Source organism: Balaenoptera borealis, assembly GCF_965194805.1.
Source record: "Balaenoptera borealis genome assembly, chromosome: 16".
In the NCBI taxonomy this organism is placed as follows: domain Eukaryota; kingdom Metazoa; phylum Chordata; class Mammalia; order Artiodactyla; family Balaenopteridae; genus Balaenoptera; species Balaenoptera borealis.
In genome coordinates this window covers 32,855,133-32,880,406 of record NC_138872.1, presented here as the reverse complement: position 1 = coordinate 32,880,406, position 25,274 = coordinate 32,855,133, and positions in this window count along the sequence as shown.

The window sequence follows — 25,274 nt, the reverse complement described above, 5'->3', positions numbered from 1 at the left end:
TGTTGTTGTTGTTGTTTTTTTAGGTTTTCTTATAAATTGTAGCCCTACTATGATGGAGTACATAGTGTGTTTAAGAAGCTAGCGTTTTGTGTATTAAATGTAGATTTTAACGGTTTTTTCAAGTGTTTGCTCCAGCTGACGATCATGTTTTCTTTACCAAGTAGCAACACTTTGTGTAATTCTCTTTCATTTTAAAAAAGGTGATCATTAGAAAAAGTGACCAACCTTCAATTCACTGAGCTAATTGGACTTCAAGTTCCAGTTAACAAATAGTGGTTAATCCAGGTCACTCACCCTGATTCCAGCCCAGAGTCCAGGAAAGTCAAGAAGACACAACCTATTTACAGCTGCCACACACGGTTTGAGCATTTCCCTGCAGGAGGAGATGTTCAGAAACAGGAATGAGGACCCATGGTGCTGTCAGCACCATGTTTTTGATTTACTGCTCTTTTCCCAGGACTTGGTGGCACTGAAAAGGTGCTCAGCAAATATTTGACAACAGATTCTGGTCTGGCTATTTTATTATTTGCTGGTGGATATGGGTCAGTTCTAATTGTGGAGCATGGTGACATTCTGATGATTTCCATGAAGTTTGCTTTGTGCATATTCTTATGTTGAGTATCCCCAAACCACAAGTCTAGGGCACTTCAGCAACTACCATATTGAGATTTCTTATCTATTGGGACATTGGCCCTCTGTCTTCCATTCCTTGTCCTTTCTCCCAGAATTTGGTTAAAAAGCTATACAAGCCTAGCACCTTTATATGATGGAGTTATGGTAGAAAGACATTTAAGAAGAAAAAAAATCCTCACCAATAATAACTAAAACTATGCTGTTGGCACAGTTCTGGTGTCCAGGCTCCTTCGAGCTTCCTGGCACCCTGGCTGGGCATTAGCAGCTCTAAATCTCCTCTTCCCTCATTCAGGAAGATAGGGTGGCTCATTCTATGCTTCTTCCCTATGTCACTCCAAGCAAGTTCTGCCAGACACTAGAATCTGGAAGAGCCTCTCCAACCACTCAGCAGTTGTGAATAGGCTTTGTTTTTTGTTCTTCCACTTGGGAAACTGTGAGTATGGAGTGAAATCCCCACCTCTGTGGGTATGGAAGCACAGCGTGACCCAGAAGACAGGAGCATGATGCAGGCCCAGGTACAGGCCCAGGTGCAGGACAGTGACTCTATACCTGGAGATAAAAATAAATTGGCTGGAAACTCAGAGTTTGTTGGAGGTGCTAGGAGACCCCTGGGGAATGTGGAAAAGACAGAAAGTATAGTGGATACTCACATGAATTATTGTCAACCCATGAAACTTATCTGAGCTTTGGTGTCCAGTTTTTATTGAAGGCATGGTTGATTGAGTTATGAGTCCATGTGGGTTGAATTCAATTCAGATTGAACTGATTTCACGTGGGCCAAAGTCCCAACCCTCTAATCACTTGGTTGGTCTTTCTGGCTGGCCAATCGTCATCCTAAATCATCTCATCAGCATAAACTCAGGTGGGGCCCCAGGGCCCATCCTGAATAGCTAAGACACTCCTATCACTCAGGAAATGACAGGGGTTTAGAGGTAAACTCCCAGGAGTGAGGACAAAGGCCAGAGCTTTCTTAGATAAGGCCAAATTACTTACTATGTAATCTTAGTGGCTTCCTCAAGGACTGTTCTCTCCAAGTGATACAGTTCCAGCTTTGAGGATGTCTGGATGAATAGTATTATTTTGTTCGAGAATCTATATTACCAGCCACTGACTTACAGTTCTCTAGTCTACGACAAAGTTATTTACTATCAAACATTCCTTCTTCTTTACTTACATGGGAGGACTGAATTCTAGATACTCAATTAGATTATATTTTCTAATTAGAGAGCAACCTCTCTTTGTGGCTAGATAAGAGTTGTTGCATTTTACCCAGACTGGGAGTTATAGATGGCACTGGCCACCACCCCAGACTGCCTGACATCATTAGCCTTATTATCATATTCAGTGTTTATTTTTCAGTTTTTATTTTCAAAGCTCTTGGTTCTCACTACTTTGTTAACAGGGGTTTTGTTTTTTCATCAGTACTTATTCTGGAGGCTCCGATGAGAGGTGGTGTGGATGGGTGGATGGGTGGCCAGAGTCTGGAATGTGGCTTTGCAGGATTCTCTTTGAGAACTCTGCAGGAACCAAAATAACTTGGGTTCTTTGCCCTTCTCTACCACTAACCCACTGAGTGACCTTGATCAGGTCACTCCACTGCTCTGCACTTAGGTTCTCCAAAGTGTAAAATGGGCATTTGACCAAGTTGAACATATACCTGTTCAGGTTCCTAAATAGCTAGTTACAAGTTATAAAAAATTAATAAACAGAAACCTCAATTAAATAGAGTTGGGAGACCAGAAGGGTGAGCTCTCCCACCCTATAGTGGTAACAGAGCACAACAGGAAGAAGAAAGACTCCTCTTCTTTCCTGGCAAGGACTCAGCCCATGAAAAGTCATGGACTCCTTTTTTACTACAGGCCACCCATCTTCCTTTTCCTCCTTATAAAAGCTCTCTCCTTCCCTGCCCTGGTAGAGACTCGCACATGGCTTGACATGGTTGCAGACCCGGAATAGAAATTCTCTGCTGATCAGGAACAAATCCATTTTTGCTGGAGAAATATCTGGCTGTCTATTTATTTCAGGTCAACAAAGTAGTTATAAGCAACAGAAATGGAATCTGGCTAATATACTCCCAAGGAATTTATTAGGAGGGCACAGAGCTGATAGGAACGTGGAACAAGCTCTGGGGAATTTATGTAACAAGAGCTATCAGTAGTCTTATCAGGGCATTGATAGAATGAATAAATGTACCCCAAACATTTTCTTCTTTAAAGATTAAAATTTCATGGAGGGGGCATCTAAAGGTCGTTAGTATAGGCCAAGAAGCTAAACCTGGCCCATGGAAGACTCGGGTCCCTTGATTACTATAAGGTCTCACCAGACTCCGGTGCTATTACCAAAAGAAGGTGGAATATGGATGCAGGGCAGCCACAGAACAACTGCCCATCCCAGCTGGTTAGGGCAGAGCCAAGACCAGCACCCACGTCTCTTGGCAGCCAGACCCTACCATATGTCAGCAGCCATGACCCAAACATATGCCAGCATTTCAGAGATAGGGAACAGCATGAGCCCTTTAACCCCAGGAAAAACTGATCACACCCAAGAACTGTCATGGCAATGGGATTACTATTGGTAGTTTTGAAAGGCCCCACTTTATCCACCAAGCACAAATATTTTGGTTGGAAATGTCACAAGCATCCTAGAAAGAGTTCATTTTATTTTCCTAAGTGTCATTGGAAAAGTCAGAGAATGATAGAGTTCTGATGTGTGAAATCAGCCAAAATGAACTTCAAGGAAAGTAGAAGAAACTCCATCACTAGTCACTGAACCCAGGGAAGACTTCCTATGCTGGTTAATTTTTCAAGATCTGTGTGAAAAAAAAAACCCAACTATTTTTCTAGATGTTTTCTCCATGGTGGCCTACAACAAAAAATATTTCTTTTCCTCACAAGCCCATGGGTATATTGGCATTTGCTGATCAAAGTTGAGTTCAGCTGGGCATGGCTGCAAGCCGCAGATTAATTCTGGGGCCGAGGCTGGAGGAGCATGTTTTTCTTATGGTGACTGAAGAAGCACTAAAGCACAAGTCCAACCCTATAAACACATTATAAGCTTCTGCCTGTGTCATATTTGCTAGCATCCATTTGGGAAAGGAAGTCGTAAGGCTGAGCCACATTAGGCCAACAAGGGTGTGACTGTATAATTGTACTATAGGGCAGGGAAGAACTAGGACACAATCTAAAACAACTCCCAAACATCGTAATTCAGTAGGTCTATGATGGGCCTTGAAATTCGTATTTTAACACTTTCAACTCCTAAGGCTTTCCGACGTTTAGCTAACACTGATCTGGTCTATGATTTATATCTGCCTTGCTAACCCATTCCACTGTTTAGAGATTTAATTGTTACTGTGGTTAGCTTACCATTTCAGGTAGTTACTATAGGTACCATTTTAGGTACCTATGGCCCATGATACTTTTAGGGACCGTGAAGATGTTCTAATTTCTTTTAAAATCAGAAGAAAAAAATGAATAATAATAAATCTAGGCTGCATTATATTTGTCTTTATACTAACACACTCATAAAATATAATTTTTAACATTTTTTAAATTGAAGTATAGTTGACATACAATATTGTGTTAGTTTCAGGTGTACAGCAAAGTGATTCAGTTATATATATACATATATATATATTTCAGATTATTTTCCATTATAAGTTATTACAAGATATTGAATATAATTCCCTATGCTATGCAGTAAATCTTTACAGCTTATCTACTTTGTGTATAGTAGTTCATATCTGTTAATCGCATATTCCTAATTTATCCCTCTTTTGCTCCCTTTCCCCTTTGGTAAACTAAGTTTGTTTTCTATGCCTGTGAGTCTGTTTCTATTTTGTATATAAACTCATTTGTATTATTTTTTAGATTCCACATATAAGTGATATCATATGGTATTTGTCTTTCTCTGCCTGACTTACTTCAATAAGTATAATAATCTCTAGGTCCATTCATCTTGCTGCAAATGGCATTACTTCATTCTTTTTTATGGCTGAGTTATATTCCATTGTATATTTGTGTGTGTGTGTGTGTGTGTGTATATATATATATATATCTATATATATCCCATCTTCTTTATACATCATCTGTCCATGGACATTTAGACTGCTTCCATGTTTTGGCTATTGAAAATAGTGCTGCTATGAACATTGGGGTGCAGGTATCTTATCAAATTAGAGTTTTTGTCTTCTGGATACATGCCCACGAGTGGGATTGCAGGATCATATGGTAACTCTATTTTTAGTTTTTAAGGAACCTCCATACTGTTTTCCATAGTGGGTATACCAATTTACATTCCCACCAACAGTAGTAGAAGAGTTCTCTTTTCTACACACACTCTCCAGCATTTATTATTTGTAGACTTTTTAATGATGGCCATTCTGATTGATGTGAGGTGACACCTGACTGTAGTTTTGATTTGTATTTCTCTAATAATTAGTGATGTTGAGCACATTTTCATGTGCCTGTTGGCCACCTGTATGTCTTCTTTGGAGAAATGTCTATTTTGGTCTTCTGCCCATTTTTTGATTGGGTTGTTTGCTTTCTTGTTATTGAGTTGTATGAGCTGTTTGTATATTTTTGAAATTAAGTCCTTGTTTGTTGCATCCTTTGCAAATATTTTCTCCCATTCTGTAGGTGTGTTTTCACTTTGTTTATGGTTTCCTTTGCTGTGCAAACACTTATAAGTTTGATTACATCCCATTTGTTTATTTTTGTTTTTATTTCTATTGCTTTGGGAGACTGACCTAAGAAAACATTGCTATGATTTACGTAAGACAATGTTTTGCCTATGAACTCTTCTAGGAGTTTTATGGTGTCATGTCTTATATTTAGGTCTTTGAGCCATTTTGAGTTTATTTTTGTGTATGGTGTGAGGGAGTGTTCTAACTTCATTGATTGATGTGCAGCTGTCCAGCTTTCCCAACACTACTTGCTGAAGGAACTGTCTTTTCTCTATTGTATATTCTTGCATCCTTTTGCAAAGATAACTGACCATAGGTGCATGAGTTTATTCCTAGGTTCTCTATTAGGTTGCACTGGGGATTCCCTGGTGATCCAGTTGTTATGACTCTGCTCTTTCACTGCTGAAGGCCCAGGTTCAATCCCTGGTCTGGAAACTAAGATCCCACAGCTGCCTGGTGCAGCCAAACAAACAGTATTAGGTTGCATTGATTTACATATCTGTTTTTGTGCCAATACCATGATGTTTTGATTACTGTGATTTTATAATATAGTATGAAAGGTTATGCCTCCAGATGTGTTCTTTTTCCTCAGCATTGCTTTGGCAATTCTGGGTCTTTTATGGTTTTATATAAATTTTAGGATTATTTGTTCTAGTTCTGTGAAAAATGTCATGGGTAATTTGATAGAGATTGCATTAAATTTGTAGATTGCTTTGGGTAGTATGCCCATTTTAACAACATTAATTCTTCCAATACAGGAGCATGGGATATTTTCCATTTCTTTGAATCATCTTCATTTTCGTTCATCAGTGTGTTACAGTTCTCAGTGTATAGGTCTTTCACTTCCTTGGTCAGGATTATTCCTAAGTATTTTTTAATGTAATTTTAAATGGGATTTTAAAAAAACTTTCTCTTTCTGATATTCCATTGTTAGTTTAAAGAAATGTAACAAATTTCTGTATTTTAATCTTGTATCCTGCTACCTTGCAGAATTTATCAGTTCTAATAGCTTTTGTGTAGAGTTATTTTTAGACTTTTAAATCACGGCCATTCTGGTGTGAGGTGATACCTCACTGTAGTTTTGATTTGCATTTCTCTAATAATTAGTGATATTAAGCATCTTTTTATGTGCCTGTTGGCCATCTGTATTTCTTCTTTGGAGAAAAGTCTATTTAGATCTTCTGCCCATTTTTTGATTGGGCTGTTTGCTTTGTTATTGATTTGTATGGGTTATCAGCTGAATATTCTTTAGAAACTTTTCAGGCTAGAAGGGAGTGGCATGATATAGCCAAAGTCCTGAAAGGGAAAAATCTGCAACCTAGGTTACTTTACCCAGAAAGATTATCATTTAGAATAGAAAGAGAAATAAAGACTTCCTCAGACAAGCAAAAGCTAAAAGAATTCAACAATACTAAACCTATCCTAAAAGAAATATTGAAGGGTCTTCTCTAAATAGAAAAGAAGCAAGAATCTGTAAGAAAGAGAAAATCACAATGAGAAAGGCAAATATATAAAAGGATTGAAGATCACTTAAATAGGCTAGTACATAGATTTAAAAATAATTTTTAAATATTGTAAATGCAACTATAACTACAATTAACAGTAAAAGGATAAGCATAAAGTTGTAAAATAGGACATCAAAATCTCAAAATGTAGGGGAGGGGGGTATACAAATGTAGCTTTTTAAGAATGTGTTTGAACTTGTATGACTATCAGTCTAAAGCTAGTAGATAAAGTTATGGGTCAACATACTTGAATTCCATGGTAACCACAAATCAAATACACACAATAGATTTACAAAAACAAAAAAGAAAGGAACTCAAGCATACTACAAAAGAAAATCATGAAACCACAAAAGGAAAAACAAAAAGAAGACATAAAGAAGAACTACAAAAACAACCTGAAAACAAGGTTTAAAATGGCAGTAAGTACATACCTATCAATAATTACTTTAAATGACAATAGACTACATGTTCCAATCAAAAAACATAGAGTGATAGCTTGGATAAAAAAAACAAGAGCCTATAAGACTCACTTCAGGGTGAAAAGCACATACAGAGTGAAAGTGAGGGGATGGAAAAAGATATTTCATGCAAATGGAAATGACAAGAAAGCGGGGGTAGCAATAGAGCAGACAAAATAGATTTTAAAGCAAAAGAAAGACAAAGAAGACCATTATATAATGATAAGAGATCAACACAAGAATAGGATATTACACTCATTAACATATATGCACCCAATATAGGAGTACCTAAATATATAAAACAAATACTAACAGATATAAAGGGAGAAATTGACAGGAATACAATAATAGTAGGAGATGTACAAAACAGACAATGAACAAAGATCTACTGTATAGTACGGGGAACTATTCTCAATATTTTGTAATAATCTATAAGGGAAAGGAATCTGAAAAAGAAAACATATATATATATGTATATATATACCCATATATAACTGAATAACTGTGCTGTACACCTGAAACATATATGATATTGTAAATCAACTATACTTCAATAAAAAAAATTTTTTTTAATATTAGTAGGAGACTTTAACACCCCACTGGCATCAATGGACAGAACATCCAGACAGAAAATCAATAAGGTAACAGAGGTCCTAAATTACATAACAGACCAGTTGAACTTAATTGATATTTACAAGATACTACATCAAAAAAGCCAGACTATACATTCTTTTCAAGTGCACATGGGACATTTTCTAGGACAGACCACATACTAGGTCACAAAACAAGCCTCAACAAATTTAAGAGGATAGAAATTATTTCAAGCATCTTTTCTGACCACAACAGTATGAAACTAGAAATCAACAACAGAAAGAAAAATGGGAAAAGAATGAACACGTGGAGACTAAACAACATGCTACTAAAAAACCAATTGGTCAAAGGTGAAGTAAAAGAACAAATCAGAAAATATCTTGAGATAAATGAAAATGAAAACACAACCGTACAAAATCTATGGGATGTAGCAAAAGCAGTTCTAAGAGGGAAGTTCATAGTGATACCGGCCTTCCTCAAGAAACAAGAAAAATCTCAAATAAACAACCTAACCTACTACCTAAAAGAATGAGAAAAAGAAGAGCAAACAAAACCCAAAGTCAGCAAAAAGAAGAAAATAATGAAGATCAGCAAGGAGACAAACAAAATAGAAATTAAGAAATAGAAAAAAATCAATAAAAATAAGACCAGTAGCTGACTGTTAAGTCTGGTGCTGACTGCTGATCTTAGCCATCACAAAACGCTAAATTTGTGTAATTGGAGCTTCCTGCTATTACCTGGAAATGGTGGGAAAGCTCAGCTTTGTATATTGTTTCTGAAAGTATATTAAAATAAAAAAAGAAACTATTGCTACTATAAAATTAAAAAAAAAAAAGACCTGGTTTTTTGAAAAAATTTAAAAATTGACAAACTTCTAGCCAGGCTCACCAAGAAGAAAAGAGAGTGAACCCAAATTTTAAAAAATAAGAAATGAAATAAGACATGAAAGAGGAGAAACAACTACTGATACCACAGAAATACAAAAAAATCATAAGAGAATACTATGAACAGTTATATGTCAACAAATTGGACAACCTAGAAGAAATGGACAAGTTTCTAGAAACATATAGCCTGCCAAAACTTAGTCAAGAAGAAACAGATAATTTGAAGGGATAATTCTATTTCACTTCTAATTGATCTTTAACAACAACCACAACAACAAAAACAAACAAACAAAACTCCCTGCAAACAAAAGTCCAGGACTGGATGGCCTCACTGGGGAATTCTGCAAAACATACAAAGAAGAACCTACACCTATCCTTCTCAAACTATTCCAAAAAATTGAAGAGAAGGGACCATTCCCAAATTCATTCTATGAAGCCAGAGTCACCAGCATACCAAAACCAAAGACATTACAAAAGAGAAAATTAGAGGCCAGTATCTTTGATGAATGTAGATGTAAAAATTCTCAATAAAATATTAGTAAACTGAATCCAACAATACATAAATAGGATCTTACACCATGATCAAGTTGGATTCACTCCTGGGTCACAAGAATGGCTCAACACATGTAAATCAATCAATGTGATACACCACATTAACAAAAGGAAAGACAAAAACCACAAGATTATCTCAATAGATGCAGAAAAATCATTTGAGAAGATTCAACATCCATTCATGATAAAAACTCTCACTAAAGGGGGTATAAAACGAATGCATCTCAACATAATAAAAGCCATTTATGACAAATCCACAGCCAACATAATACTCAACATTGAAAAGCTGAAAGCATTCCCACTAAATTCAGGAAAAGGAGGGAGGTGGAGTAGGGCAGTGACCCTGGGAGGAAGGGGCCACTCCTGCCCATGCTAGAGGAGAGGTGTGAGCATTGCAGGTTGCTGGCTCCTGCTGCTGTAATGGGAACCCCCTCCCCCATCTACTTCTCCACATCCCTTCCCCCCAGTGGGTTTTTTGTGTCAACTGTGCCGTTTTAATTTTATTCCTTTTCCCCCTTTTCACAGAGAAATAAAGGTCTAGAAATTAAATATATATATAATATATTATATTATACATATAACTGAATCACATTGCTGTACACCAGAAACTAACACAACATTGCAAATCAACTATATTTCAATATTTTTAAATTTTTAAAAATTTATTTATTTTTGGCTGCATTGGATCTTCGTTGCTGCATGCAGGCTTTCTCTAGTTCTGGTGAGCAGGGGCTACTCTTTGTTGCGGTGCACGGGCTTCTCATTGCGATGGTTTCTCTTGTTGTGTAGCACGGGCTCTAGGTGTGAGGGCTGTTGTAGCGTGAGGGCTCAGTAGTTGTGGCTCACAGGCTCTAGAGTGCAGGCTCAGTAGCTGTGGCACACGGGCTTAGTTGCTCTGCAGCATGTGGGATCTTCCCGGACCAGGGCTTGAGCCCATGTCCTCTGCATTGGCATGCAGATTCTTAACCACTGCACCACCAAGGAAGCCCAATATATTTCAATTTTTAAAGACAGAAAAAGAAATCAGCTGATAGCCTTATGGGGGTTCCCTTGTAACTGACTCTTTGTTTTTCTCTTTCTTCCTTTAGAATTCTCTATTTTTCACTTTTGCTGTTTTAATTATATGTCTTGGTGTAGGTCTATTTGGGTTCATCTTGTTTGGAACCCTCTGTGCTTCTGGTACCTGGATATCTGTTTCCTTCTTTAGGTTTGGGAAGTTTTTAGCCATAATTTCTTCAAATACACTTTTGATCCCCTTTTCTCTTTCTTTTCCTCCTGGAATCCTATTATGCATAGGTTGGCATGCTTTATATTATCCCATATACCTCATATGTTGCTTTCATATTTTTTTTCACTTGTCTTTATATGTGGTGTTCTGATTGGATGATTTTCGTTATTCTATCTTCCAGATCACTTATTCATTCTTCTGTATCATTTAGTCTGCTATTCATTGCTTCTGAATTGGTTTTTATTTTGCCAATTGAGTTGTCTAATTTTGGATGGTTTGTCTTTATAGTTTCTAAGTCCTTGTTACAGCAATCTGCATTTCTATTGATAATCTTTCTTAATTCCTTCAGCATTTTTATTACCTCCTTGTCTTTTTAAAAAATATTTATTTATTTATTTATTTATTTATTTATTTATTTATTTGGCTGCACCAGGTCTTACTTGTGGCATGCAGGATCTTTAGTTGTGGTATGCGGGATCTTTTTTTAGTTGTGGCATGCGAGCTCTTAGTGGCAGCATGCAGGATCCAGTTCCCTGACCAGGGATGGAACCCAGGTCCCCTGCATTGGAAACGCAGAGTCTTAACCACTGGACCATGAGGGAAGTCCCTATTACCTTCTTTTCAAACTCTGGGTCTAGTAGACTGTTTCATTATTTGTTCTGTCAGGGGATTTCTCTTGTTTTTTTATTGGGAGTAGTTCCTCTGCTTTTTCATTTTACTTAGCTTCCTCTGTCTCTATGAATTTAGAAGAAACAGTTATCTACTTTGGTTTCAAAGAGGTGTTTTTATGTGGGAGTGTCCCTGTGTAGACTGTGTGTGTCCAGTATTGTTGTGAGGGCTGGTTTTGGTATGGATGCCAGCACGTCTTTCCTCAGAGTGTGCTGGCCATTATCCCCTTGATAAGGGGTATGATTGTCATTGTGGTGCCCAGAGTCGGTGCTGGATGTTGGGCGGGGCCTCCTCTTTGCTCTGTGGCAGTCACAGGTTCTGCTCCCCAGTTGTTGGAGTGGAGGCCCTGAAAGTTGAGTTTGATCAGCCTCCATTGCCCTTGAGTGTGTGCCCTGCCCCAGAGGAGGTGACTGCTGAAGCAATTGAGACCCACGTGTTCCCAGCAAACCTATGCACCACCCATGAGGGCATCCACAGTCCCACCCAGAGGCAGCCCAAGGTTGCGTCCCTATCTCCTACCCAGTTAAGTGGAGATCTTTCTTGCAGCTTTGGTTGTATGGGAGATCTTCTGCCAGTTTCCAGATAGTTTTCTGTGAAAACTTTTCCACATGTAGATGTATTTTTGATGTGCTTATAGGGGGAGGTGAGCTCCACATTCTCCTACTCCACCATCTTGATCTCCCCTAAATTTTTTTTAAATTGAGGAAAGGACCCATGAAGGCAAAAGTGCCCACGAAAGTCATAATTTACCCTGATTATCGCTGTCATGCTGAGCAGTGATTCTGATAGAAACATTTGGAAATAGAACTTAGGAGGCAAGTTAAGGAGTTAAGTGTGTTTGATTTGGAGAATGGCGTATGATCTAAGGTCTGTCTTGGGGTGGCAGGGTTTGGGTGGGGGGTTCTATAAGAACATAAAAGGCAGCTGCCTGGGTTTTAGAGTTTTAGTTTAGTCATTTAAAAAAATTACACTGCTTTAATTTTCTAAACCAAAAATCCTAGAGAGTTGGGGAGTCATTGTATCCTCCCAGTGGCTTGGAGCAGCCAGACAAGCCAAGAAATGGCTGGGGTGGGGTTGGTCTTGGCAAGAATTTGATCCAGAGCCAGAACAAAGAGCACACTGGGCTCTCAAAGTTGGAGTGGAAATGCTTTCAATTCTGCAGAGTCTTTCATGACCTATAAGAAGATGCTCATGAGGGATGACTAATTGAAAGAGTTGGGGTAAAACAGCTAGTGGGGATAGAATGGGAATGTGTTCATTGACAGGATGTTAGTGTAAAACAAAGGATCCTGATATTTAGGAGCTATAAGACTACCAGAAAATGGTGATGCTGGAAAAAGTATGAGATATAGTGGGCTATGTTCAGTTCTTCTCTCTTTCTAGTCTCTATGATTATCAAAGTCATTTTTTGCTGTTGCTCTGAACCAGGGTTTGCTGTCCAGCATGGGAGGGTATATTAATCAGCTATTGCCTTATTAATGTTGCATAACAAACAACACTAAAATCTCAGTGCCTTAAAGTAATACACATTTATTTCTCTCTAATTGATCTGAAGGTTAGCTATGATTCTTGGATTTGACTGGGCTTGGCTGGATTCAGCTGGGCTTAGCTCCAGGCTATGGTTGGATTCAAGTGTGCTCCATAAGTCTCATTTTGGGGCCAGCAGTGCAGCTAACAGACATGCTCTTGTCAGGACAGAGGACAGGATCAAAGGGGCCAAGTGAGACCACATAAGCACTTCTAAAGCCTCTGCTTATGTCACATCTGTTCACTGCCATTAGCCAGAGTAAGTCACAAGGCCAAGCCCAACATCAGTGGGTTGGGGAAGCGCATTCCACCTCAGACAGAGGAGGAGAAAGGGAAAATTTGCTGACCAGTAATACAATCTACCAAGAGAGGAAGGTGAGGGGAAGGTGTCGTGCACGCAGACTAGGAAGGTTATGAAGCCATTCGCCAAGACCCAGCTCACAGCCAGCGTGTCCTCACCAAGCAGATGTTGCTGAACCCCTGGCCTGTGCCAGGCACTGCCCTGGGTACTGGAGATACAATATATGAGCAATTAAGATACAGTCTCTGGTGACTAAAATGTCACCAATTTACACAGTCCTTAAAAATCAAGAGGTGATTTACATGGGAGCAAGGGAGGGGTGTTTCCAACTCCTCCTTCACTGTTGGGTGGCAGCCACCAACCCCTTCAACTCCCTCCAGGTGTCAGCTGTTTCCCAGTGCCAGGGAGTCAAGCATAGGGATGCTAAGTAAGTGTTCCCCACAAGATGTATGTGGCAATTAAGCCATCAGCCACTGCAGAAGCACTCTGGTTGTGTTGCTCTCCAATAGAAAATGAATCAAATTACAGGGAAGGCTCCTGCCTCACCTCCCCACTTCCTGCATTGTTATCCTTACAACAGAAATGTTGCAGTGATTTGTCTAAAGAGCTAATTGCCAATTCTAAAGAGCAAACTCAAAAGCCCATGTATGGATTTTACCTAACTGACAGGGCATGGTTCACAGAGGACCCCAACACACAGAACAGGGCTTGTGGGATGTCCTAGGAGAAGCAATGTCACAGCCCAGAATCCTTGGAGGTGTCTCCCTTCATAATGGACTATCCTGAAGACTAGATACTTCCTTCCTCTTTCACCTTCCAGCACAACATGATCCCCCAGGGAGCTGAGTCTTGGAGGCCTCCTTCCTGGGATCACCCTTTCAGGGGCAGACCACACCCTATGTGTGCACTCCCGTGGCCTTGAGGAATAGCCAAGGGCTGCTGCTAGGAAGGGTGTGGAAGGAGCTTGGACTGCAGGCTGAGTGTCCAGACACAAGGGGTTCCTTTTGCTGTGGAAAATAGCTGAGGATAGAAGAGAAAGGGAGCAAGGGTGAACCACAAGCCAGGGGTCAGTTATCTTGGCACCACCGTGTTCTAGTTCAGGAATCCAAGGAACACAAGAATTTTGACATTGAACCTGGCCTTCCAGGTGATTATAGAGATATGTCATGGTAAAGGATAGAACATTTATTTACAGTTTGTTACATCGATTTATAACTCAAAGTATCTAGACAAATGGTTTGAGGGCCTCTATTTGTATTCTTTCCCCAGGCCCCATAAATGCCTGAGGTAAGCCTGTGGTCTAGGGACACAGAAGGGCCAGGTCAATGACCACTCAGCTCTTTCCTCACGTGTCTGTGATGAGAAAACACAAAGGGCATCTCCCAAAGCAGTGGGCATTTCAGGTCTGGCTTTTTAACTCTGGGGGTCCCATTTCAGCCAGTTGCTGGTTTGTGCTTAATCTTCCAATGCCTTATCCAGCCCAAATCATATTTACTCATTTATTTTTCATAAACATGGTTTTCCAATCCCAGAACTTCATCTGAACCACACTGTGTACCTCATTCATTTATTTTAAATTTCCTGTACATTCAAAATGACACAAAATCACCAGCATGGATCACTTTTTAAATTAACAATGGGAAAAGAGACAAATTGAAGCAAGGATTTAGTCATGAGAAGTCTTACAGTCAAAGAACAAAAATTGAAAATGATCAGAGGTAGATTTCTGGGGACAAGGGGATACGGGGAGATTGTCTGGAGAAGGGCTTATAGCAGGAGAAGCCTGAGAATTTCTGTAGAGCCCCTTTAAAAGGCTTTAGTCTATTTTGAATCATAGGAGGCTTAAAATATTGAATTGACTGATTAATATGACCAAATACAAAACTATCAAGAGTAAAAGTGCTGATGACATGATCAAATGTTTCTGGATAGGGATTCAAAGGTAGTGTTATCTAGGGCAGAGACATACTTTTCAGGCAAGACATAGACATCTGGTCCATGACCATCCATCTGTGAACTCTTGCTACTCAGGGTGTAGGCCTCAGGCCAGCAGCATCAGCATCACCTGAGGGCTTGTTAGAAATAGAGTCCCAGACCCCACCCCAGACCTGCAGAATCAGAATCTGCTCTCTAACAAGATTCACAGTGATTCCCATGCACATTAAAATATGAGCAAGGCTGCTGTCAGTCCTTTGAGATGCTTATGTTTTAGCTCTGACTGCTCTGAGTAGACTATAAAAAATGAGATAGCCTTTAGCTGGAAACTTTCCACCTTCCCTCACGATTTTGCACCTAGCCCTGTGTATGTCTCTTCACCACCTCTAAACCTACTGCCTGAGATCCTGGGACCCCTGGGCATCCAGGTGGATGTGTTTTAGAGCATGGGGCAGAGGGGGGCTGGAGGTTTTGTGAGTGTCAGGCTGATGAGTCAGGCTGATCTCTGACTCTCCATTGCAAGAATTGTCACCCTCGTCATTACATTCTTTCTCATTGTGAGACTTACTGTCATGTCCAAACCTCACATTAAAATCATCTGACAATTTCTAACAAAGCAGAAGAGATGATCAAAGCAGCAGCAATGCTACTCAAAGTTTCAGATGCCTTCATGCCATGGAAAATTTTCAGAAAGAGGCCCCTGAGTTTGCGCTCAGTTTAAACGTGCTTGGAACAGTGAAGAATACCTATTTTTGCTCCAGGGAAATTTTACTCAAAAAGGTGGAATCTCATTTAAATCATGTTTTAAGATACCCTAGCCAAGCCAAGCCAATTGCAGAAAAGTCCACCCAATTTAACAATTATAACATTAGTTTTCTATGATTTGCTTTTTCCTCTTTAATAAATCTTTGTCATATGCGTATTGTGTATTTTGTTTTACTTTCATCAGTTTTTATATTTTTGTGAAATAAATGGACTTCCAGAAACAGAACTTCAGTTTATAACTGTGCCTCTAGGAAATAAGGGTTTGATTTATGAGGCGTTGATTTGTAGCTATGGCTCAAGAATTTAATTAACTCATAAGTCAGGTGAATTGTGCTTCCTCTCCTAGCAAAGAGCCAGTCTCCTTGTGGATATGGGAGTGCTGAGCATGAATAGGACTCCCCAGGGACTCTACCTGGGTAGCAGTAGGTTCATTTGGGGAAGCACCAAGGCAATGGGGCCATTTGGGGAAATGCCAAAGGCCTGGAGCAAGATTGCCAAGGTCTGGAGTCTGAGGCCACATTTTACTAGCTGTGTCTTCTCTCTATTTCATTATTTCTAAAATAGAGATATTGGTCAATACAGTTAAAAATTAATGCGATTATCGATTATCGATGATTATCAAAGTGTTCATCGTGGTACCTAGTACTTAATAAATGTATAGTAAGTATGAACTATTAGCTATCCCTCCCCAGGGCTCAAAAGCTGTGTGTGAAAGAGAAAGCTGGGGTTTCCTCCCTGCCAGGCATGATCCTGGATGGCCACTTATTCCTGGGACTGAAATCTTACAGCAATAGGCCTTGACAAAGTAGGACCCATGGGGAACGTAGGCCTCGTCCTTCTCCAGAAGTGACCAGTGGCAGATGGCCTCCAAATGCTCGTTGGCTGAACCAGACATTCAGGCTGCCACTTGTCCTATGTGGTCATGCAAGTGCCTTCCAAGGATTACAGAACATTTGAATGGGCTCCTGGATGGAGGAGCTGTGGCTTCCCTGGAGGGGGCAGTGGGAGAAGGAGCTTTGTAAACCTCCATGGCTTTTGGCAGGAAGCAAACAAGGCCTTTCCCCTATGGCTGGGCCACATACATCTCATTATTAAACACCGCCTGAGGCATCTGAGTTTTAAACAGGTCTGCTCAGAGTTGCTGACATGTTGATCTCATAAGGAAGTGTCCTCAGTGTCTCCTCGCGATAGACAGTACATGGATCCTGTAATAACAAAGCCTCAGGGTTTTAGCTTCATTCTCCAGCTGTCTCTACGAAGAGGCAAAGCACACTGGGAAGAAAGGGAGGCTTTGGGGAGTGAATGTTCTGTATCTCAATCTGGGTGGTTGTCACATGAGTGAATCCATTTGCAAAACATTCTTTGAGTTCTGTACTTACAATGTGTGCACTTCATCCACTGTGCTATACATATGTAAATAACTTCAACTGAAAATTTTAAAGAAAAATAAGAACACAGAGAGAAGCTGTGAAAATCAACAGGCAGCATACAAACACCAGAAATAACCAGTGCGGACTATCGGCGGGAAATTGCCCTCAGCTTCTGAGCACTAATCGTAGGGTCCCTGGATAATTTGCTTTCAGTATTATTTCTGATTTTCATGGATTTGGCTTTTGACCTTAATTGAAAGTCAATGGCAAAGTTAACAGCAAAGAGAAGTGAGCTCATTGTTTTCTCTGACAATCTGTTCCAACTAGACACTGAAGATCGTTGAGTAATCCCCACCAAACTACTTCAAGTAGGGCTGTGGAATCACAGCCTGGAGGAGTTCTGATGAATCCAGAATCGGAAATCATTAGGTGCCTTAACAGCTACTTAAATGTTTGCTTTTAGAAATCTTTTGCCCCAGACACAAATGGTGGGTTATAAATTATTTATGGACCAAATTAGGGACATAATTAGAGTGATCTGGCTGGTTGCCATAGCACTAATGCATCTAAAGTTTTTCATTTTCAATTAAGCTTTTTTCTGCTGTTACATTTTGATATCCTAATCTGCTCTCCAGAGGTCTGTGAAAATGTTCATGATTCTTTCATAAATGTGTATAAAATTCAGCTTTAGTAAAGAGTCATTGACTATCAGCAAATTAATCCTGCTTTTGCTTCATCATGCTCCCATAAGTATTAGCAAAAAGCACCAAGTTCAAGTCACTTATAAAGAAATGACTTTGGTGTGTTTACACAGCCTCCTTCCTCTTCCAGGGCCATTTCAAGGATGTTTCATATCCCTTCTCTCTGTCCTTGTGGACTGTCTTCTTGCTGCTGAACTTTGTGAGATGCCCAGTCTCTAACAATGGCATCCTTTGACTTAAATTAGCTCGGCTGGGTCTGGGTTTCTTAACACCAATTGTCCCTACCTCACAGAGTAAGCTTGGTTAATCCCTTCAGAATAAATAATTTGCTCCTGCCCCATTAAAAGCTCAAGCTTCTTCATCTTTTTAATGCTCAGGCCCACACTGACACACTCAATGGTTTCCATGCTGACCTCAACCACTGGGACACCTGCCTCCTCAGGGACATCCTAGCCCATGTGGATTTCCATGGTCATTTCTTGGCGGCATCTCTCTTTGGACCTTTCTTTCCTCTGAATTCCCTATGAATCCTGTTACCTGCCTGGTTAGTTCCACTGCTACTCTTCAGAGTGCAGAGTTGCTAATAATGACCATGTCCGTGGGAAAGGCCTGGGAAAGACCTGTTGGCCTCTCAGACAGCTCCCCACAAAGTGGTCATTTCCTTGGTGAGGCCCTCAGTCTGCCTGCTCAGAAATTTGATTTTCTCATTGTCCCAGAGGTGAAAGGACTTGGGAATGGGGCTCATGCCTACATGGCCAGAGGGGTTGACCTCTTGGGGCAAAATGCCACCATACCATTTGGTCTCTGTAGCCTTGCTACACTGGAAGCCCAAATGTCTCCTGGAAGGCTTGGGCCTACAGCAAGGAGTTTGGGCTGGATAATGGGAAGTCAGCCTGGCACCAGGCTGTGATGGTGCCTGCAGCCATCCTTGGAAGAGCATCCTGGTGATGGGTGGCACAGGTCTTCTGTGGATATTGCTAGTCTTTGTCTCTGAAGCTCTGCTTTTTTCACACTCCTATCTCTATGCAAATTTGTCACTCCAGACTAGTTAACACACTCATTCTTTAAAAGTGTTAATAACAATGTGGTGGATGCTGTGATTCATTGCCAAGATCCACCTTCAGAACCAAGACACTCAACTCTGCCAGCTGATAAAGCGTCACCTGCTGAAGACTCACAGCTCAGTCCCTCCCTGGGAACCTGCTTTGCCCAAGGTCATACTCCCTCCCTAGGGATATCCAGCATCCAATGGCTGGTACATGCAGAGGTGTAAAAGCCCACTCCCCTCATCCCAACTCATACTGAAGAGCTGCAGAGCTGCCCATGATGTTGGCTGAGGCCTCTATTATATTGTAACTGCATCATTACCCAATTTCTTCACCCTGCCCTCTTCACTCCCTCATAGGTTTCAATTCTCCAGCACACAAACTCTTGTCTTAGAGTATGTTTTCTTGAAAACATGACATAAGACATCTTTACTCTTGATACCAAGCCTAATGGATTCTCAGCTGACTTTCCTATGTCTTATCTTGGCCAGCACATGTGCATTTAGAAACTGTTGTTCCTTCCTTTTCACACTCTTTAAGGGTACCTCTCAATGTTGACTCCTGCATATATCTAGGAGCCCTATCTATATTTCAAGTCCTATAACTCCCTACCTGTATCACCTGGGGCAAGTTACTTAACTTCTCTGTACTTCAGATTCCTCATCTGTAGGATGGAATTCAAAAGAACTTCCTCATACGGAGAGTTTTGAATGAGATAACAACTAAAAACACATACTACCAGACATGTGGCAGGCAGTGAATGTGTTTGTCAAATAAGTGAATGAATGAATGGTGTTAACTTGATAAGACAGCTAATTCTTCTTGTTGGACTGGGATCAAAAGGCTTGAGGCTCAGCTTGCACTCAGGCATTTATTGATTCATTCAATCATTCATTCATTAATTTATTCAGTCACTCATTTACTCAACAAATATTATTTGAGTACCATGCTTGATGAATCACGCAAGGAACACAAAATTCCTGTTTGCAAATATAACTGGGAAACAGTAGACCAGTAGATGTTCTTTAAACATTTTAAAGGTTAGCACATGTTGTTGTATCTATTATCTCATTAATATTTACAGCAACTTGATGAGGTCAGGACTGTTATTTACATTTTCAAATGAAGTTAAATGATTTGCTCAAGACCTTGCAGGAAGAAGTTGTATCTGGAATCCATTGTTTTGAATGCAGGCCCAGGGAGCTTTCCATGACCGCATTCCAGGCTCCAGACAGACAGATGTGAAAAATTAAAGAGTACGTAATTAAGTACCCAGTCATTGAGCCAAAAAACATTGCAGGCAGACAATAAGTGATGAGAGAGTTATGTGAGGGATGGATTCCAGCATTTCTTCTGCTTTCTTGCCATGACTATGATGGAAACCATCCATTAGTGATGTCCATCTCCCTGCAGTGCTCATCCATCCCAACCATCAGGATGAACTCTGGAATCTGGATTCATTTTTTAACTGATATATCCCCACATTTTTAGCCTTTCCCACAAGTTAACCTGGCATTCTAGTTCCAAAGGCTAGGATCTTAATAACTATACAATAACCATAGAAAGTGAGAAAAGGTGAAGGCCAAAATTTGAAAGGTTTCAATAAGGTCAAAGATAGTTTATGTGTAGTCTTTGACAGGAGGTAGTAGTTAGAGAACGGGATGTTTGAAGTTGCTGTTTCAGAAGCCATGATATAGGGTTTGACCTAGGAATAGAGAAGTTGAAATGGAGAAGTCTTTAGAGATGATTAAGTCAAGAAACTGAAGAACCAGGGTGGTGGATTATTCATCCATATGAAAGGGGAAATCATTCAGAATGAAGCAAATATTGAAGAGAGAAGAAGACTATGAAAACGGACCTACCTTCTTTGGCAAATGAGAGAAAGTGATGAGGATGTCAGTGAATTATAAAAGTGAGAAAGAGGGGAGAGAAGATACTTCTTGGCTCTGAAGAACTTGTGTTGGGTGAGGAGAAAGAAAGAAAGAAAGAATGAAAGAAAGAAAGAAAGAAAGAAAGGGAGAAAGAGAGAAAGAGAGAAAGAAAGAAAGACCAGCCTCCATTAGAGAGAGCTGTAAGGGAACAAGCGTCCTTGAGTAGAGCCCATGCAAGTCCAGAAGAAAGAAGAAATGGTTTGAGAAGGTGTTGATGACAAGAAACTTTGCTGGCATACCAGAGGACACAGAGGAAAGCTTTCAGATGGAGAGGAGGTTTGGAGGATTGGTCCATATTAGGGTATGGACTCTACATACGAGGATGAGTCTGAGTAATCATGGCTGCTGATGTGACTTAGGACTCACTCTGAGACCCACATTCATGGACCCAAATGCCCACTGGGTTTCTCCATTTAGAACTCCTATGCAGTCCTCAAACACATATTCTTCCTCTTTCTCTTCCCTTCCTAACTCTAATTTGCAATTCTATCTCAGTCAATGGTATTCCATTCATCCAGTGCCAAAATCTGAAGAACAGAAATCATCCATCACAGATTTATCTTTCTTTCTTTCACCCTAACATGTAATGTCACCAACTCCTGTTGCTCTCACCTCTTGAATGTTTATTGAATATGTCCTCTCCTCTGCATTCCTGTTATGCATTCTCTCATTTCCTGTCCAGAATGCTAGTTGTCTCCAAACTAGCATCTCAAATTCCACCTACACTGTTGCCACTGACGTGATGAAAACGTGAATCTGACCCATTACTATTGCCTTTACCACTAACTCCCTGCAGGATGACACTGGGGACCCTCAGCAGAGCACACAAGGACTCCATGTCCTGACCCTGCTCAGCTCTCTAACCTCATTTCCACCAACACTCCAACTTGCACTGTCTTAACTAGAAATATCAAATTGCTTGGGATTCCCCAAAACACTACAGAGTTCCCCACTCCAGACCTTGCCTATGCTCTTCCTATAGCCTATGTGGGAGCTGGCTCTCTTGGATGCAAAGAATAAGAACATACTAACATTGCCTTGGGAAAGGTGTTATTGTCTATCAGAATGGAATCTACACTAAGCAGCATGTCCTCATTGCAGGACTGGAACCAGGACACTGACAGGCCTTGTGGAGACCAGAATGTGGTTCAGGAACTGAAATGTCATTTGGGTACTCCTGTAGTATTTTGTTCCTCCCTAGCTAGCTATATGTACCCATGGCTTCCTGCTCCAGTGTTTCACCTTTATGGTCACTCTAGGTCTATTTGTCCATGCTTTGTCTTTTACTGTCACTAAGAGCCCTGCCCCTTCCCTCTGAGTCATGGTTTCTGTTGCCTTGTGGCTCCTGCTTACTGCCTCCTTTTCTCTTCATGCCTTTCTACTTCTGCTCCTGGTTGTCAACTGCTCATCATCTCCCCCCCTCAGATTAAAACTTCCTCAAAGAAGGGCTCTAATGGGTTGAGCCACTCAGCATCCAGTGTGGGCTTCTAGGGGGTTTGAGGAATCTGAAGGCTGATCAAGGAAAAAGATATGACCACAAGAGGCAGTAACACACAATAAGCTTTATTGGGTGTTGCTTGGACATATTTGCATGAGAGGGAAGTTCCTCACAGCATGAAACTGTCCAGAGGCTTACAGCACAGGGACCACCATCCAGAAGGAGAGGAAGGAATGGAACTCTCAGAGGGGGGAGAGGGGGGGTTGGATGGTTTTACCTGTCTGGGTCAGAGAGAGTTCTGAGGGGCAGTAGAAGCTTGGGGGGGTCTTATGACCACAAGGTTCTGTCTTATCAATGGCCAGCAGATGGTAGGTATAGTTTCACAGGGTATGCAAGGCAGGCAGGCCCTAAATGGCTAAAATTTTGCTTGTTTGGGCTCTTTTTAAAATAAGTAAATGTGTAAAATTTTGAATTTGGTGTCTGTGGACTTTTGAGCTAATGAGTCTAAGCCTGCTGTGAAGACATAAACAACCTGGGGACCAATACACAGAGGTCATCTTTGGCTCATTTATACAGCAGCACGGCTTTAATGTTAACCCCTTCCTATGTCCCCGTCCACCCTATAGAGTGTCTGTCCTTTGATCTGGCACCCAGTCCTGCTCCAGTCAGCTGGGATCAAAGTGGGAGGGCCAATATCCTGGATGCAGCATCCATGCTTAAGCTGCCACTCAGAGGGCAGTTACAAGCTTGACAGACCTCAGACAGACTCTACCCCGAAAGCCTTTGCCTGTCCCATTTATTCATGAACAATGTTAAATAAAATCCCTTACAGGTAGCCTTCTCCTCTGACACCTGCTCACTCATTGCACCACTCACGTCTCCGTTGCATCCTATGCATGTCACTGTCAGATGTCTTACCTTGTCATTTAGAGAGGATTTTTTTTACATCACTTCATCTCATCTATGAAACTGAAAAGTATGAACTGTCTGAGTCACTCCCATGTCCCCAGAACATCTCAGAGTTTCTGGTACAAATGTGCTCAATAAAGAGCTGCTAAATAGACTATTTCTATAAAAGATAAAGACTCCACAGAGGAAGTGATGCCTGAACAGTGATTTGGAGGATGCATAGGAGTGACCCAAGGGATGAAAGTGTGGGTTTCAAAGAGAGAGAGAATGGCCTGGATAAAAGCCCAGAGGCATGAAAGCATGACATTGTAGAGGAAACATAAGGACCAAGTAACTTGGTGGGGGGTGTGAGTGGATGGTCACAGAGGCCCCCAAGGATAATATCATCTGAGTGAATTCAGCCCAGACCTTCATGTTATTTTTTTAATGTCTTTCAATCTTCTTTTTAATTTAGAAAGACCAGAACAGCTTCCCCTCCCTAAAAGTAATTACAAATGAGAGCAGCTTTATCCTATAGAAAACCCACAACCTGTTCCCCGGCCCCAAACCAGCAGAGATTGGCCAGACCTTCAGCTTTGGCAGCACCTCAGATTCATTAATCCCAGGCAGGCTAATTTGCACTAACAAAGCTAGTTTAATAAGAAGATATAAAATCAGAATGCCAATTCCTTAATTAACAACGAGAAGTATTAATGCCAAGCAATATGTGGAATTTTTTAAAAAATGGTACAAATGAACCTATTTACAAAACAGAAATAGAATCACAGATGTAGAAAACAAACTTATGGTGACCAAGGGGGAAAGGGGGTGGAGAGGGATAAATTGGGAGATTGGGATTGACATATACACACTACTACATATAAAATAGATACTAATAAGGACCTACTGTGTAGCACAGGTAACTAAACTCAGTGCTCTGTAATAACCTATATGGGAATAGAATCTCAAAAAGAGTGGATATATGTATACATATAACTGATTCACTTTGCTGTACAGCAGAAACTAACATGACATTGTAAATCAACTATACTTCAATAAAAGTTAATTTTTAAAAATAAAAGGTATATACTAATGAGAAACAAAACTAACTAACTAAATAAATGCCAAGCAGAACAGAATGCTTGTGTCAACATGACCAGTACACTCTCTATGTGTAGATGGATTTACATGTGAAGCCAATTTATAAACAGAATAATGTTTGGTGAGGATGAAATTGGGACAGAGGAGTTGGGATTCGAATGCTTAATGATATCAGGCCCTAATCAGAGACCTAGCAGGAAACAGATGGCACACTTGAAGTGGGTAACTTGGGCGACAGTGCAATACAATCATCACTACCTCCAGGCCAGCAGGGATGAGAGAAGGGAGTGGCTATTGCAAGTCAGAGGGAAAGACTTAGAAGAAGCCACAGTGCAGACGCTGTGGGCATAAGTCAGGACAACCAGCATGGGATGGAGCTGGAAGAAGCAATAAGCCAACCTCACTCTCCTCTCTCCCTCTTATCTCCTGAATATGTTCTCTATTAACCAATTCCAATGCAAAGCCAGAGGGCAAGGGAACACATAGATGTAGTCCATTCAGGCCAGGCTCCCAAGGCCAGAGCAGGGTAGAGGAGCCAACTGAGAATAACTAGCACATCCTGTTTACCCACCAGAGATGCATCTGTGATGAAGAGCAGACAGGCCACCTAAGCAGTGCTAGAACCAACAGCTGCAGTTCTTCCTTATTGCAAACTCACCTTCTTATCTTCTGAACAACATATTTGTGTTGTTGTGAACAACGTATTTTCTTTATTGACCCTCTTTAAATATGGACATGGCCTTCACTCTGCCTAAGATTGATCTGGCTTAACATAAGCAGGCTTTGTTTCCTCTTGCTGTTTCTAGACCTGGAACTATTTTATCTCCAAGGAGCTGTTTGTATATATCATTCTCATCTATTATCGGTTGATGTTTATGGTTTAACTGGCACAGTTTCTGGAGTGCCTTGCTGAACCTGCTCCCACTCTAACAACCTCGAATTAAATTCTATAGGAATTGGGGGTGGGAATTGTTAATGAAAGCCATTGAGTAGCAAGATATTTGAGAGAAACCAGTTAGGATATTATTTTAATGACAATGGGAATGGAGAGGAGAAGATGGTTTTAA